This window comes from Dreissena polymorpha, chromosome 11 (genome assembly GCF_020536995.1).
Source record: "Dreissena polymorpha isolate Duluth1 chromosome 11, UMN_Dpol_1.0, whole genome shotgun sequence".
Taxonomy (NCBI): domain Eukaryota; kingdom Metazoa; phylum Mollusca; class Bivalvia; order Myida; family Dreissenidae; genus Dreissena; species Dreissena polymorpha.
Window position 1 is genome coordinate 20,420,237 of NC_068365.1, and position 17,915 is coordinate 20,438,151.

General features: G+C 34.8%; 2 long non-coding RNA genes across 3 annotated transcripts; one reads left to right on the forward strand and one right to left on the reverse strand.

Moving 5' to 3' along the window:
• Positions 1–4,015: 4,015 nt before the first annotated feature.
• Positions 4,016–5,748, reverse strand: LOC127850494 (uncharacterized). The gene is made up of 3 exons (XR_008035323.1): positions 5,668–5,748; positions 4,605–4,649; positions 4,016–4,389 (listed from the first exon to the last, which is right to left on the reverse strand). It is a non-coding gene; the product is annotated as an uncharacterized LOC127850494 (long non-coding RNA).
• Positions 5,749–9,591: 3,843 nt separating this feature from the next.
• On the forward strand, positions 9,592–17,785 carry LOC127850491 (uncharacterized). 2 transcript variants are annotated; one of them, XR_008035320.1, is made up of 5 exons: positions 9,592–9,626; positions 11,341–11,408; positions 12,356–12,418; positions 12,732–15,374; positions 15,664–17,785. It is a non-coding gene; the product is annotated as an uncharacterized LOC127850491 (long non-coding RNA). The 2 variants fall into 2 exon arrangements; XR_008035319.1 differs by having other exon boundaries at positions 12,732–17,785.
• Positions 17,786–17,915: the final 130 nt, after the last annotated feature.

Genomic DNA, 17,915 nt, shown 5'->3' on the forward strand with positions numbered 1-17,915 from the left:
TGCGACTTCGCAATTATACATTTTTTGAAAGTATGTACTGTAATCGACTATTCTTATTGGAATTTTGAAATATATTATTATTATGCGATTATTGCATATTCAAATGAATATATAAAGTGGAGAGTCAGGATTACAGTCGAATCGGGCATACTGTATTATAAAGTATAATGAAACATTCCATAATACTTTTCCAACACATTTTCGGAAGGTAGGCGCTAAGCTTTTTCAGTTAATTTGATTGCACCTGTCGAAGGTAGATAGCCACTTTAAAAATGTTGTGCAAAAGATTTAAACGACTTAATGCTACAAACAATCCATTATTTCTTTTTATTATATTTATTGGACCGTTCGCAGACAAGACCGTTATAGTCTGGACCGCCTTGACCAATATTTCTACATGGGCGGTTTCGATCCAGGATTTTAAAGGGAACGTCTCTTTTCCATTGTCTGAAATGTCTCTTTTCCATTGTCTGCAAAAAGGTAGTGAAACACCAAATTACGCAACATGTTTTTTTATTCAGCAAAACAGTTCAACGCTAAATAGTGTGTGCATGATGTTCAAAAGATTTAAGTTTCATTTAAAAGCGAATACGTTTGTTCGTAATATGTACGGTACAGACGGACTAATACATTTTAAAACAAATAATCTATTTTATCAGTTCTTTCCTTCTAGAAGTCTAGCCACGGCGTGAGAAAATAATATTTCAAATTGCATTCGTTAGCACACCTCATCCTTTACCACTTAAGATTATTTTAAAATCGAATTAGTGTTCTTGACTATAAATAGTCTATAGTCTTTACTAAAAGTCGAATATGGCCACAGTAAATAATACTGAAAATCGCACCATCGTTCATTTCTGAAAGTCGACTATGGCCACAGTAAATGACTCTTAAAATAAGACCATCGTTCATTACTGCAAGTCGAATATGGCCACAGTAAATGACTCTTAAAATGACACCATCGTTCATTACTGCAAGTCAACTATGGCCACAGTAAATGACTCTTTAAATGACACCATCGTTCATTACTCAAAGTCGACTATGGCCACAGTAAATGACTCTTAAAATGACACCATCGTTCATTACTAAAAGTCGACTATGGCCACAGTAAATGGCTCTTAAAATGACACCCATTGTTAATTACTACAAGTCGACTTTGGCCACAGTAAATGACTCTTTAAATGACACCCATCGTTCATTACTACAAGTCGACTATGGTCACAGTAAATGACTCTTAAAATGACACCATCGTTCATTACTGAAAGTCGACTATGGCCACAGTAAATGACTCTTAAAATGACACCATCGTTCATTAATTAATGTCGACTATGGCCACAGCAAACGACTCTTAAAGTGACACCATCGTTCATTACTGAAAGTCGACTATGGCCACAGTAAATGACACTTAAAATGACACCATCGATTATTACTGGAATTCGACTATGGCCACAGTATATGACTCTTAAAATAATACATTCGTTCATTACTGCAAGTCAACTATGGCCACAGCAAATGAGTCTTAAAATGACACCATCGTTCGTTACTGCAAGTCGACTATGGCCACAGTAAATGACTCTTAAAATGACACCATCGTTCATTACTGCAAGTCGACTATGGCCACAGTAAATGACTCTTAAAATAACACCATCGTTTATTACTAAAGGTTGACTATGGCCACAGTCAATGACTCTTAAAATGACACCATCGTTCATTACTCAAAGTCGACTATGGCCACAGTAAATGACTATTAAAATGACACCATCGTTCATTACTAAAAGTCGACTATGGCCACAGTAAATGACTCTTAAAATGACACCCATCGTTCATTACTACAAGTCGACTATGGCCACAGTAAATGACTCTTAAAATGACGTCATCGTTCATTAATGAAAGTCGACTATGGCCACAGTAAATGACTCTTAAAATGACACCATCCTTCATTACTAAATGTCGACTATGGCCACAGTAAATGACTCTTCAAATGACACCATCATTCATTACTGAAAGTCGACTATGGCCACAGTAAATGACACTTAAAATGACACCATCGTTCATTACTGCAAGTCGACTATTGCCACAGTATATGACTCTTAAAAAAAGACAATCTTTCATTACTGCAAGTCGACTATGGCCACAGTAAATGACTCTTAAAATAACATCATCGTTCATTACTAGAGGTCGACTATGGCCACAGTAAATGACTCTTAAAATAACACCATCGTTCATTACAGGAAGTCGACTATGGCCACAGTAAATGACTTAAAATGTCACCACTGTTCATTACTGCAAGTCGACTATGGCCACAGTAACTGAATCTTAAAATGACACCATCGTTCATTACTGCAAGTCGACTATGGCCACAGTAAATGACTCTTAAAATGACACCATAGTTAATTTTTGAAAATCGACTATGGCCACAGTAAATGACTCTTAAAATGACACCATTGTTCATGACTGAATGTCGACTATGGTCACAGTAAATGACTCTTAAAATGACACCATCGTTCATTACTACAAGTCGACTATGGCCACAATAAATGATTCTTAAAATGACACCATCGTTCATTACTGAAAGTGGACTATGGCCACAGTAAATGACTCTTAAAATGACACCATCGTTCATTACTAAAAGTCGACTATGGCCACAGTAAATGACTCTTAAAATGACACCCATCGTTCATTACTACAAGTCGACTATGGCCACAGTAAATGACTCTTAAAATGACACCATCGTTCATTACTGAAAGTCGACTATGGCCACAGTAAATGACTCTTAAAATGAGACCATCGTACATTACTGAAAGTCGACTATGGCCACAGTAAATAACCCCAATAATCTATTTTTAAGCATTAATACGAAAATGTGAACGAGATTTTGTATAAAGACAAAGGCGCTCTTATGCCATTATAAGCATTAATACAAAATTGTGAACGAGATTTAGGCAAACCACATAGGCGCTCTTATCCGCCATATAACCATTAATACGGAAATATGAACGAGATTTAGTCAATATACATAGGCGCTCTTTTCCCTTGATAAGCATTAATACGGAAATATGAACGACATTTTGTTAAAACAAATAGTCTCTTGTATCATACATATAGGCAATAAATACGGAAATTAGAACGAGATTTAATGAAAAGACAAAGGCGCTCTTATCCCATTATAAGCATTTATTCAAAAGACATAGTCGCTCTTATTCGCCATATAGCCATAAATACTGAAATATGAACGAGATTTAGTCAAAAGACATAGACGCTCTTATCAACCATATAGCCATAAATATAATACAATGTAAGAGTACTATATTTTACACTTGTATGTATAATGAATATTCCTGATTCACGTATGAGTTTGAGCGCTCATTAACCTGTTTAAACCCCAGTAGTTAACATTGACCGTTCCAAAGCGGTGACACCGGCTTTATTGTACTCTTTTTGTATTTTGTTTCGTTTTGTGCCGTTCTGTTTTGGCAATTCATCACCTGCCATGAATAAAGGACCACGTACGTATGTATAATACAGGGTAAGATCTTGGATCCCAAAAGGTACATGGTGCTGCTAGAAAGAAGCAGGGTGGCGATTCGGAACAGAAACTGACATATTCATATAATATCCAGGTATTTTATTAATCAAATACAAACATATTGTCATTAAGAAACAAATTATCTATGGAAAAACGTATGATTGCGTCACTATACACACGCACATACGTTTGCAAATGTTTTGCTAAGATTTGCAGTAGATTTACGCTTGTTGCAAGAAAGATATTTATTTTTGCTTGCATTTATTATTGCATGTAGAATACGCATTTAATCCGAGTGCACCAACTCTTGTAAGTAGACAAAATGGCACCTCAATTATGATGGCTTTTTACCCCTCTAAGACAGTGAAGGAATATTATTTTGGCGATGTCCGGAGATGTTTATCAATAATTATTTATTAAATTTCATTAAACTCAATATGAATGTGTTCAATCATACTGCGGTGCACGCGTAATTAATTTATTGCCCCTTAATAGATTGAAATTCAGGAAAGTTGTACGTCCGGAGCTGTTTCACAGTACCTATTTCACGAAACTTAAAACAAATATGCATCATCATTCGCCGATATTGTTTCTGTGTGGTTCTCCGTCCTTCCACTTTCAATGTCCGGAGCTGTGTGACAGTAACTATTGCATGAAAGTCTATAAAACTTAAATGTCATCATACTGCAGTGGTGCACACTTAAGTTCTGTCCGGATCGATAACTCAACAGTTAACAGTAAACCGGTGTCTATAATGCAACGATCCCATTTTTGTCCTTACACATCTTCCGACCGTACGGTGTTGTCAGCCATGTTGAACTTTTCTGCAGGATGTTAGCGTCTTTGTGTTCACCAGGCTTTACCTTTGAAATAGATTGCAACAAAATCAAATCTGGTACGACATATTGACTAGGATTCTCACACAGTTTCTGAGTACCATGAACGTTGTGACATAAGCTACAAGAAAACTTGCTTTTTAACATGAATATACATCTACTATCCAGAAAAATTTCTTACATGAAATTTCATGAGCACCTACAATTTCATCTGTAAAATTTATGTTCCGTGTTTTACTTACGTCTATCCGCTAGGGCGCTTGACCAATATTCTTTTATGCTCGAGCCTGCCAGGGCTCGACATTAATTTTTGAAGCCGCTTGTCCGGTCGGTCACGTAGACCAAAATTTCACTTGTCCTGACCAAAAAGCATTTTGTCCTGACCATTATATATTAATCTGCTCAGTACTTTGCAAAATAATGAAATAATACAAAATGCTCAAATCATAAAGACTGTAGTCATTCAAAATACATGTTAACATAATTGTAGGCAATTTCAATACAAAAAGAACTGACTAGAATAACGGAAAACTCGAGATTATTGATTTTTAAACATACAAAGCCATAACACCTGACAAAAACTTGTGTTATGTAAAATCATTCTTTACATAAAGATGACGTCACTTCGTTAATTGTCTGTAAGATCGGTGTTCACCGGTGTCGTAAAATGCATATTCTTTACAAGGGAGAATATTCTTTTTATCTTGGCAAAGGAAAATGTTAAGGGTTGCTTCCCTTGTAAACAGTACGGTGTAGTATTGCATGGAACTATCAAAATACCTTGCGCTTTGTCGTTTAAACTTTAACAAAATATAAAGGATTGAAAAGCATTTTTTTAAGTAATTAAATTATAACGACCGCTTGTCCCGTCGGACTAGCAAATTCTATATTTACTTGTCCGGACTAAAAATTTGGTTGTCCCGGACAGTCGGACTACCGTTAATGTCGAGCCCTGCCTGCATTAAAAAAACCGAAAATATTTGTGAAAATGAACTAAAAACACATCAAGTTACATAACAAGTCAAACTTTTAAAGTGTCAAAGGCTACGAAGACACTTATAAGTACTTGTTTTATTTCGATGATATGATAAACTTTTACTAATCATAAATTGCCTGTGACTAGTAATTGTATTAATGGCTTGGTTATGCTATAACACGTTACAGATATCTCTTTAAACCATTTTGTAAAACGTAAATCCGAATGAAATTTCTATGACATTTATACGAAAAGAAAAACCTAATATGACTGCTATATTTTTTTACAAAACTGATCATTGTAGTATTAATGATATGGACAATACATACGGTGAGTTGTTGCCAGGCTATATGCTGTGAACATACTTTTGGCCACCGTTCGTTGCAGAGCCTCTGTGGCCTCTTTATAACTACATCCAGTCGCCTGCAGTTTTATGATTTGAAACAAACGTTTATGAGAATATTTAACAAGTTTTACATACATGTACTGTGAAATATTTTCTGTACGAATATGTAGTTTACTTTGACACCAAAGAAGAAAATAATTATTGTATGACATTCGAAACCGATATACTTTTTTCAATTAATTATATAACTTTAAATTTTTGCCTTTACTATTTATATTGTTCTGACTCGCCTTTAAAAATCGCGTAAAAAATAAAACGGGATTCTATGTCTATTGACAGTCTAACAGTCATGTTATATGGAGATATTGTACATTTTAAGACTTTGTTCTTCCCATTAACATTTAAAATATTTACATTTGACGAATTAAATTTACACAAACACAGCGCAAGTTTATACTTTCGTGAATAAAATGTGGTTGTGCACAAAATGGTCAAAATGTTACGCACTCTTATAAATAAAATCATGTTTTGAAAACGTATATATTATTGTAAGATAATACTTGTTACTAAAAATAATCAAAGACCATACTCTATACCTCTTGCATGATCACTGAAGACGCTTCCTTGACGAGGACGGATTCTGTATACGATGAAACTAGTCTGTAATTCAATATAGAAATGGTATTGGTTTTAATTTTTATAAGTTTAAGTTAAGTTTTTAACAAATGTTGATGGCAGTCTCGATCGAGCACGACCTTAGATGTATATCTTTCTACATACTAATTTTTAACCTTTACAAAATCGGTCATATGCAAGATTATGTTTATTTTTCACTTTCTAAATCCATTGTAAACGGCCCAATGATTATGGCTGACTGGAATAGTTTATGAAAAAAATCAATACTCAATAAAAAAATATAATACGAAATACCTTTTGTTCTTCTTGAAAGCTGATTTCAGCTTTTCGTTAGCTACGAGCTTTACCAAAGGGTGGTTCCTGTAAATGTCGTAATTATTGACAGTTTAAGTAAGCAATCAATTTCCCATGTTTTGTGAAATTTGTATGAAATCAAAGAAAGGGAAAGTTTTACATTGTGTATGGTACCGTTTGTCAGGAGAAATTGTAAATAAGCGAATAACACATATTTTTTCTTTACAATCGAACCTCGACTTTTATCGTTGATTGATTCAAAATATTTCGGCCCTTATCCTAAATATAAAGTGGTTATATAAATAAGGGAACACAGATAGCTTTCAATATAATTGGTATTTTGAATGCCAAGCGCTTATGCAATATACAGTTGCCATTGCTAGGCATTGTACTGTACTAAGTGCCTGTTCGTAATGCAACCGGATCATTGCGATACTTTGGTCTTTACGAATTTCTCATATAGAGTTTATTTATTTCGTTCGGAGCTCATAGAATTCGAAGTAGCTTTTGACTTTGGGCAAGTAACAGACGCATCAAGACCAATTCCACAACACCGTCACACATAGGTTTCGGTGGCAAGACCGATTTCGAATACTACGCCGTTTACAAAGCTTTTCTGCTGTTAAAGTCAGTTTTTGTAAGCATTAACGCACATTTTGAAGAAGCTTAGTATATCAGTGCCTTGAATTTAATTGCAGAAAAGCTACCTTATTTATGACAATTACAACTTACCCGTTTTCTTAAAAGGTATCTTGGATGTTTTTCTCCACGACAGTCAGTGCCTGAATTACATGAGGAAAAAACTGATAAAAAAGAACCAAATGATTATAGCATGTACACTGTTTCAAGAGTATGACAATACGTTAATGAAATTGTGCATTAATATTTGAATATGATAATCAATAGGCATGCAATGGAGAGTAATGTATGAATTAATACCTCTAACGTGAAAACGCAAAATCCATATCCGATGGAACTTTTTGGTGCCGCGTCTACGTTAGTAATAAATTTGCAATGGTTTTGCAACCACAAAACGTCACTGAAATATATATAAAAAAGATCGGAATGAAATGGCGATAGAACTTCGACCAAATTCCTATGAATTTATGTGATCCAATGGAGAGTAAAATATATATGACTTTCTTTTACAATATTGTAACCACTAGAACATGTAGAAATCCTATGAAACTATTGCTCACCTGTCTTCCACCGTCGATGTGACGATGGAAAAGCACGTTTTGTATGCCACAGGGACCTAGAAAACATTTACTGTGACCATAGTCAACTTGCAGTAATGAACGATGGTGCCATTTTAAGAGTCATTTAATGTGGCCATAGTCGACTAGCAGTAATGAACGATGGTGTCATTTTAAGAGTCATTTACTGTGGCCATAGTCGACTTGCAGTAATGAACAGTGGTGACATTTAAAGAGTCATTTACTGTGGCCATAGTCGACTTTTAGTAATGAACGATGGTGTTATTTTAAGAGTCATTTACTGTGGCCATAGTCGAATGCAGTTATGAACAGTGGTGTTATTTTAAGAGTCATTTACTGTGGCCATAGTCGACTTTTAGTAATGAACGATGATGACATTTTAAGAGTCATTTACTGTGGCCATAGTCGACTTGCAGTAATGTACGATGGTGTAATTTTAAGAGTCATTTACTGTGGCCATAGTCGACTTGCAGTAATAAAAAGTGGTGACATTTAAAGTGTAATTTACTGTGACCATAGTCGACTTTTAGTAATTTACGATGGTGTTATTTTAAGAGTCATTTACTGTGGCCATAGTCGACTTGCAGTATTGTACGATGGTGTCATTTTAAGTGTCATTTACTGTGGCCATATTCGACTTGCAGTAATGAACAGTGGTGACATTTTGAGAGTAATTTACTGTGGTTATAGTCGACTTTCAGTAATGAACGATGGTGTCTTTTGAAGAGTCATTTACTGTGGCCATAGTCGACTTTGAGAAATGAACGATGGTGTTATTTTAAGAGTCATTTACTGTGGCCATAGTCGACTTGCAGTAATGAACAATGGTGTCATTTTAAGAGTCATTTACTGTGGCCATAGTCATCTTACAGTAATGAACAATGGTGTAATTTTAAGATTCATTTACTGTGGCCATAGTCGACTTGTAGTATTGGACGTAGGTGTCATTTAAAGAGTCATTTGCTGTGGCCATAGTCGACTTGAAGTACTGTAAAATGGTGTCTTTTTAAGAGTCATTTACTGTGGCCATAGTCGACTTGCAGTAATGAACGATGGGGACATTTTAAGAGCCATTTGCTGTGGCCATAGTCGACTTTCAGTAATGAACGATGGTGTCACTTTAAGAGTGATTAACTGTGGCCATAGTCTACTTGCAGTAATGAACAATTGTGTCATTTTAAGAGTCATTTGCTGTCTTCATAGTCGACTTTCATTAATGAACAGTGGTGACATTTTAAGAGTCATTTACTGTAGCTAAATTCGACTTGCAGTAGCGAAAAATTGTTTCTTTTTCAGAGTCATTCACTGTGGCCATAGTCGACTTGAAGAAATGAGCAATGTTGTCATTTTAATAGTTATTTACTGTGACCATAGTCGACTTGCAGTAGCGCTGATCACATGCACGCGCACTATCAAGTTGCCTGATTATATATTTATTATCGATGTACATTAAACTTATAAACCATACGTGTAGTTTATTTATTTATTAAGTACACCATACACATCCATATTTGACCATTGCAGATAGAAGACTAGTACCAGTACATATAATTTCATTCGTATTTAAGAATGAAATTCATGTTATTTCTATTTACTTTTTATATTTTAGTCCTCCGACGTCTTTCTAAAACTAAATGTTCTAGTACCGGCTTTCTCTTCCATAACCGGTCTTTCTCGTCTATGGCCATACAACTATTTTCCATAGCCGAAACAGCCAATCGAAACAGCCAATGGAATCAGGAAAATGGAAAAGAGTGTTTCCCGATTTTAAAATGGCGTCGGTTTGCTGATTTCGGTATGCACTTAATATTATTTTGATTTTAATTTTACTTTCTGCAAATAAATAATGGTTAAGAGATACTTGTTATTGTCAGCGTTCTTACAAATAGTTTTGTTTATAAAATAATATTCTCTGTATTGTGGTCTTCGAGAAGCCTGTTGGTTGCAATAATTCAGCACCAGCTTTAACAAAGTTTGGCCAAGGCAAAGGGTTTGCTGAGAGTTGCAACTTGCAATGCACCGTATATTGTCCTAAGGTGCAAAATTTGATCACCACTTCAAGGGCTAAGGAACACTGATTATGCAAAAACTTATCAACGTTTACCTGTCTAAAGTACAAACAGATGCAAATGGTACTATTAAAGGGATCTTTTCACGCTTTGGTAAATTGACAAAATTGAAAAAAGTTGTTTCAGATTCGTAAGTTTTCGTTTTAGTTATGATATTTGTGAGGAAACAGTAATACTGAACATTAACCATGCTCTAATATAGCCATTATATGCATCTTTTGACGATTTTAAAACCTAAAAATTATAAAGCGTTGCAACGCGAAACGTTTGAATAATTTGGAGAGTTCTGTTTTTGTCGTTAAATTTTGTGAATCTACGAAGATTGCTTATATAAGGTATAAAATACGTCAAGAATGTGTACTCGGCGGAATAGCTCAGTAGGCTAAAGCGTTTTTACTTCAGGACTCCGGCAGGACTCCAGGGGTCACTGGTTCGAAACCTGGTCCGGGCAATGTTCTTTTCTTTTTTTAATTTTTTTCTTGATTTTTTACTGGAGCTTTTATGATCCAATGTTTACATTTATCAATATAAAGCATTTAATGAATAAGTTAAAAAAATGCCAAAATCTGTGAAATGGCCCCTTTAAAGCAAGAAATAATTGCTCTTTATTGACTTTGTTATTCTTTCGTACGCTCTATCCACCGTATTGTAAAACTGTCGTAATGTTGCCAAATAAAAGTGTCCTTATCGCTTAGGTTTCAGTTAACCAATGGTTTGCTCATCGTAATATTTGATGTAACCGCAGTTGATGACGATGTCGAACAGATGTCGAATATTTACACTGTCCCAAATTTCAACATAAAAATGTCAACAAGAATAATGTTGAAACATCATTGTGATATTTAGGTTGCATGCATAGGATAACGTGTAAAGGCTGCCATTCAGGAAAAAATTTCAATCGGGAAATTTTCGAAAAATTGCTTATGAGAGGAAAGGGTTAATATTTATTATTATTGTTATTGTCAAAACATTGGCTCAAACTTATTTCAAGCAAACAAATACAACATGTATAGTGGCAACATCTTTTTTGACCCTGTGAAACCTCTACATTGAAGTGTAAAAAGGTTCAAATGATGAAATGTATTTGGTTTAAATAATGAATGTATTGAGTGTTTTTTATATAAGCACATAAATTGGCCACATACACATCAGGATTTCAATAATAAATACAACAAGGTATGCTCGCCCAGGTACCGAAATATTACAACATTGCACAAATGTTTTTTATCATCCTTGGCTTATGACACTGATAAAAGGGTTATTTATGTTAACTAAATAACATACCGGTAAAACAATATTAATGTTATATTCAGCATGGCATCCACTAGGTTAACACAACTCAACATTTTACATCAATAGTATTTTTGTGAAACTTTTAGGTTATTAAGAAATTTATGTACGAAGATTTCGTAACAATATGTGTGCTTGGGCATTTTTCAGGTTGAATTTGGAACAAGTTGTTTTCTTCTGGACATGGACAACTACATGAATGAAGGAAAGGATACCAGGTATTACCTGTTTGCCATTCTTAAAAGAGTGGTCCATGTTTGGTAAAACATTAAACTGTTTTACATTCAAAATACAAGTATATAGACATGTTTGTTAAATTGCTATGTGAGTATTTCATTATGATTATTTTAAATGTAAGTACCCTTGTATGAATCTCTTGCCAAATTGAATTTAATGTGTCTTGACACACTTTAAGAAATATTTGTGTATATTAAATCTATTAAAAAATGGACATCTGATACTTTACAGTCAGCATCTTATAAATAATTATTGGCTAAATATAAGGTCCAAATGATATAATACTCTTTGTAGAATTGCAATAAAATGGTAAATGCTTGAATTACATGTTATGATAAGGGATTTTACATATTTATTACATTTTTTACGCCCCCTGGATTCAAAGATCGGGGGTGACCCGGGTATATTGTTTTTGGCCTGTCTGTCTGTCGTTGTGTCAGTCATTGTATGTGTGTGACACAAAACTTTAACCTTGGTTAAAGTTTTATAACTTTTGCAATATTGAAGATAGCAACTTCATATTTGGCATGCATGTGTATCTCATGGAGCTGCACATTGTGAGTGATGAATAGTCAAGGTCAAGGTCATCCTTCAAGGTCAAAGGTCAAATATCATTGTATTGTTCGTTCCTAAAACTTTAACCTTTGTTAAAATTTGGTCATAACTTTTTGAATATTGAAGATAGCAACTTGATATTTGGCATGCATGTGTATCTCATGGAGCTGCACATTTTGTGTGGCTAAAGATGAAGGTCAAGGTCATCGTTCAAGGTCAAAGGTCAAATTTATGGCTTCAAAGCGGCGCAATAGGGGGCATTGTGTTTCTGACAAACACATCTCTTGTTTGTACAACCAATTCTCCTTTTGCCAATTGTTAAAGTTTTGAATTTAATATCCTAAATTAGTAATTAATTGCATTTATATTGCAGTTCAGACTTCCTGTTCTGCAAGTTCAGTTGACTAAATGCTGATTTGGGACGAGTTCTTAAATGGTATGTTGTTGACCAACCCTGTGTGCTTTTACAGATAATTTCCTTCCAATCCTTTTTGCTAAGATAGGTAATTGACTAAGTATGTCTATGTGTGTTGATAATACTATTCATTACTTTTTAAAGTGATGAATGATTGTTTTGTTGAAAGCTTTGCCACTCTGAATGGTAATCACATGTAGGATTTTGTATAATTAAGGCTAAATTGTAAAATTGTGCATGAATATTATTAATGTGCATGATTTGTATACATTCAAAGAAACTAATACTCATGTCTTTAAGTTATATATTCTATTATTGCTTCTATTGTCAACAGAGTCTGCTGTTGATAAGAACAACATAGATCTTTCTGACGATGGTGATGTCGAGATGGTGGCGACAGAAGATGACACTGCAAGTTTAGCTTAGGAATAATCCACACCAGAAGCTCTTAAATGTCTGCTCAGAAGAGGACATAGCAAGCTGTGCACCATTAAAGAGAACTTATATTCACTGCTGTTTGCAGCTACAGCATCGATGATGGGGTGGCAACACAATACTGTTCTTCAGGGAAAGCAGAAGTGGATCACCTTTGTTGACAAAGTGATATTCGACTGGTTTGGCCTTCCATGCCACTTGCCCCTGCAGACATGTTATGATTCTAACAACAAGTTGCATTTCATTTGGTGGATGTACTGTTTACTGTGTTTTTTTGTATGTTAATCATTGTTTTTAGCTCACCTGAGCACAACGTGCTCATGGTGAGCTTTTGTGATCGCCTTTTGTCCGTCGTCCGTTGTCTGTCGTGCGACGTCAACATATGCCTTGTTCACTCTCTAGAGGCCACATTTATTGTCCAATCTTCATGAAATTTGGTAAGAAGATTGGTTTTAATGATATCTTTGATGAGTTCGAAAATGGTGACGTTTGCTTGAAAAACATGGCTGCCAATGGGCTTGACATTTTTCCGTATATGGCTATAGCAAAATCTTGTTAACACTCTAGAGGCCACATTTATTTCCGATCCTCATAAAACTTGGTCAGAAGATTCATCCCAATAGTATCTTGGACGAGTTCGAAAATGATGTCGGTTGGTAGAAAGACATGGCCGCCAGGGGGCGGGGCATTTTTCCTTATATGGCTATAGTAAAACCTTGTTAACACTCTAGAGGCCACATTTATTTTCCGATCTTCATGAAACTTGCTCAGAAGATTTGTCCTACTGATATCTTGGATGAGTTCAGAAATGGTAACCTTTGCTTGAAAAACATGGCTGCCAAGGGGCGGGGCATTTTTCCTTATATGGCTATATATGACTATAGTAAAATCTTGTTAACACTCCAGAGGCCACATTTGTTGTCCAATCTTCATGAAACTTGGTCAGAAGATTTATCCCAATAATATCTTGGACTAGTTCGAAAATGATGACGGTTGGTTGAAAAACATGGCCGCCAGGGACGGGGCATTTTTCCTTATATGGCTAGAGTAAAACCTTCTTAACACTCTAGAGGCCACATTTATTGTCCAGTCTTGATGAAATTTGGTCAGAAGATTTGTCTTAATGATATTTTGGTTTAGTTCAAAAATGGTTACGTTTGCTTGAAAAACATGGCCGCCAAGGGCGGGGCATTTTTCCTTATATGGCTATATAAGGCTATAGTAAAATCTTGTTAACACTCTAGAGGCCACATTTATAGTCCGATCTTCATGAAACTCTGTCAGAAGATTCATCTTAATAATATCTTGGAAGAGTTAAAAAATGATGCCGGTTGGTTGAAAAACATGGCCACCATGGGGGCGGGGCTATTTTCCTTATATGGCTATAGTAAAACCTTGTTAACACTCTTGAGGTCACATTTATTTTCCGATCATCATGAAACTTGGTCAGAAGATTTGTCCCAATGATATCTTGGATGAGTTCGAAAATGGTTTTGGTTGCTTTAAAAACATGGCCACCAGGGATGGGGCATTTTTCCTAATATGGCTATATATGGCTATAGTAAAACCTTGTTAACATTCTAGAGGCCACATTTATTGTCCAATTTTCATGAAATTTGGTCTGAAGATTGGTCTCAATGATATCTTGGATGAATTTAAAAATAATTATGTTTGCCTGAAAAAAATGGCTTCCAAGGGGCGGGGCACACTCTAGAGGCCACATTTACTGTCCGATCTTCATAAAACTTGGTCAGAAGATTAATCTTGATAATATCTTGGACGAGTTAAAAAATGAATCCGGTTGGTTGAAAAACATGGCTGCCAGGGGGCGGGGCATTTTTCCTTATTTGGCTATAGTAAAACCTTGTTAACACTCTAGACGCCACATTTTTTTTCCGAATTTCGTGAAACTTGGTCAGCAGATTTATCCCAATAATATCTTGTTATCTCAGGTGAGCGACTTTGGGCGTGTGTCCGTCAACAATTTGTTTGTGTAGACAGTAGAGGTCACAGTTTTCATCCAATCTTTATGAAATTTGGTCACAATGTTTATCTTGATAACATCTGGGTTGGGATTGTATTTTGGTCATCTGGGGTCAAAAACTAGGTCACTAGGTTAAATAATAGAAAAACCTTGTGTAGACAATGGAGGTCAAAGTTTTCATCCAATATTTATGAAATTTGTTTAGAATGTTTATCTTGATGAAATCTGAGATGGGATTGTATTTGGGTCAACTGGGGTCAAAAACTAGGTCAATAGGTCAAATAATAGAAAAACCTTGTGTAGGCAATAGAGGTCACAGTTTTCATCCAATCTTTATGAAATTTGGTCACAATTTTTATTTTGATGAAATCTGGGTTGGGATTGTATTTGTGTCATCTGGGGTCAAAAACTAGGTCACTAGGTTGAATAATAGAAAAACTTTGTGTAGACAATAGAGGTCACAGTTTTCATCCAATCTTTATGAAATTTGATCAGAATGTTTATCTTGATAAAATCTGGGTTGGGATTGTGTTTGGGTCATCTGGGGTCAAAAACTAGGTCACAAGGTCAAATAATAGGAAAACCTTGTGTAGACAATAAAGGTAACAGTTTTCATCCAATCTTTATGAAATTTGGTCAGAATGTTTATCTTGATAAAATCCGGATAGAGATTGTATTTGGGTCATCTGGGGTCAGAAGTAGGTCACTAGGTCAAATCATAGAAAAACCTTGTGTAGAAAATAGAGGTCACAGTTTTCATCCAATCTTTATGAAATTTGGTCAGAATGTTTATCTTGATCAAATCTGGTTTGGGATTGTATTTGGGTCATCTGGGGTTAAAAACTAGGTCACTAGGTCAAATAATAGGAAAACCTTGTGTAGACAATAAAGGTCACAGTTTTCATCCAATCTTTATGAAATTTGGTCAGAATGTTTATTTCGATCAAATCTGGATTGAAATTGTATTTGGGTCATCTGGGGTCAGAACTAGGTCAATAGGTCAAATCATAGAAAAACCTTGTGTAGACAATAGAGGTCACAGTTTTCATTAGATCTTAATGAAATATAGTCAGAATGTTTGTCTTGTTAATATCTTGGTTGCGATTGAATGTGGGTCATCTAGGGTTAAAAACTAGGTCACTAGGTCAAAATTAAAAAAACTTGTGTAAACAGAAGAGGTCACAGTTTTCATCCAAACTTAATAAAATTTGGCCAGATTGTTAATCTTGATGAAATCTGGGTTGGGGTTGTATTTGTTTTCGTCTGGGGTCAAAAACTAGGTCACTAGGTCAAATCATAGAAAAACTTTGTGTAGACAATAGAGGTCATAGTTTTCATCTGATCTTAATGAAATATGGTCAGAATGTGTATCTTGATAATATCTGATTTTGGATCATCTGGGGTCAACAATTAGGTCACCGGGCCAATTCTAGTAAAACCTTGTGTAGATGATAGAGGTCACAGTTTTCATCATGTCTTAATGAAATTTTGTCAGAATGTATTAATTAATGAAATCTGGCTTGGGATTGTATATGGATCTGATAGAATTTAAGTTCATGTAGCAAAGTAAGTCAGGTGAGCGATTCAGGACCATCATGGCCCTCTTGTTTAGCAATTGTGTTTGGAAATTTTGCAACTGCAGCATTTCATTTTGATTTTGTAACCCTGAGAGCAATGCACTTTCTGTTGAAATATTATTTATTTTGTTACGCTGGCATAACATTTTAAGTTTTGGTCTGTAAATAAGAAATGAAATGAAATGCAAGTGATTCACTTTGGAGTTGAAATGTTGGAAATTTGTTATGCTGGCATAACGTTTTAAATTTTGGTCTGTAAATAAGAAATGATATGAAATGCAAGTGATTCACTTTTGAGATGAAATGTTTAAAATGTTGTTACGCTGGCATAACATTTTAAGTTTTGTTCTGTAAATAAGAATAATTCGAAATGCAAGCGATTCACTTTTGAGATGAAATGTTTGGAATTTTGTTACGCTGGCATAACATTTTTAGTTTGGCTAGGTAAATAAGGAATAATTGGAAACTTGAGAGCAATGCACTTTCAGTTGAAATATTATTTATTTTGTTACGCTGGCATAACATTTAAAGTTTTGGTCTGTAAATAAGAAATCATTTGAAATGCAAGTGATTAACTTTGTAGTTGAAATGTTTGGAATTTTGTTACGCTGGCATAACATTGCAAGTTTTGGTCTGTAAATAAAAATCATTTGAAATGCAAGTGATTCACTTTGGAGTTGAAATGTTTGGAATTTTGTTACGCTTGCATAACATTGCAAGTTTTGGTCTGTAAATAAAAATCACTTGAAATGCAAGCGAATCAATTTGGAGTTGAAATGTTCGGAATTTTGTTACGCTGGCATAACGTTTTAAGTTTTGGTGTGTAAATAAGAAATGATATGAAATGCAAGTGACTCACGTTGGAGTTGAAATGTTCGGAATTTTGTTACGCAGGCATAACATTTTAAGTTTTGGTTTGTAAAAAAGAAATTATTCGAAATGCAAGTGATTCACTTTGGAGTTGAAATGTTGAAATTTTGTTACGCTGGCATAACATGTTAAGTTTTGGTCTGTAAATAAGAATAATTTGAAATGCAAGCGATTCACTTTGGAGTTGAAATGTATCGAATTTTGTTACGCTGGCATAACATTTTAAATTTTGGTCTGTAGATAAGAAATGATATGAAACGCAAGTGATTCACTTTGGAGTTGAAATGTTTAGAATTTTGTTACGCTGGCATAACATTTAAAGTTTTGGTCTGTAAAAAAGAAATCATTCGAAATGCAAGCGATTCACTTTTTAGATGGATTGTTTGGAATTTTGTTACGCTGGCATAACATTTTAAGTTTTGTTCTGTAAATAAGAAATGATTTTAAATGCAAGCGATTCACTTTTGAGTTGAAATGTGATGAATTTTGTTAAGATGGTGTAACATATTTTTCTTTTTCAATAAATTAGCATGTCGAAATTATCACAATAGAATGGATTTTTTATATAGAAAAACCTGTAAAACACCCCTTTAAATTGGGATTCATGGACATTCCCTTTTTAAAATAGACACAGTTTCAGTCGTTTGGCGTT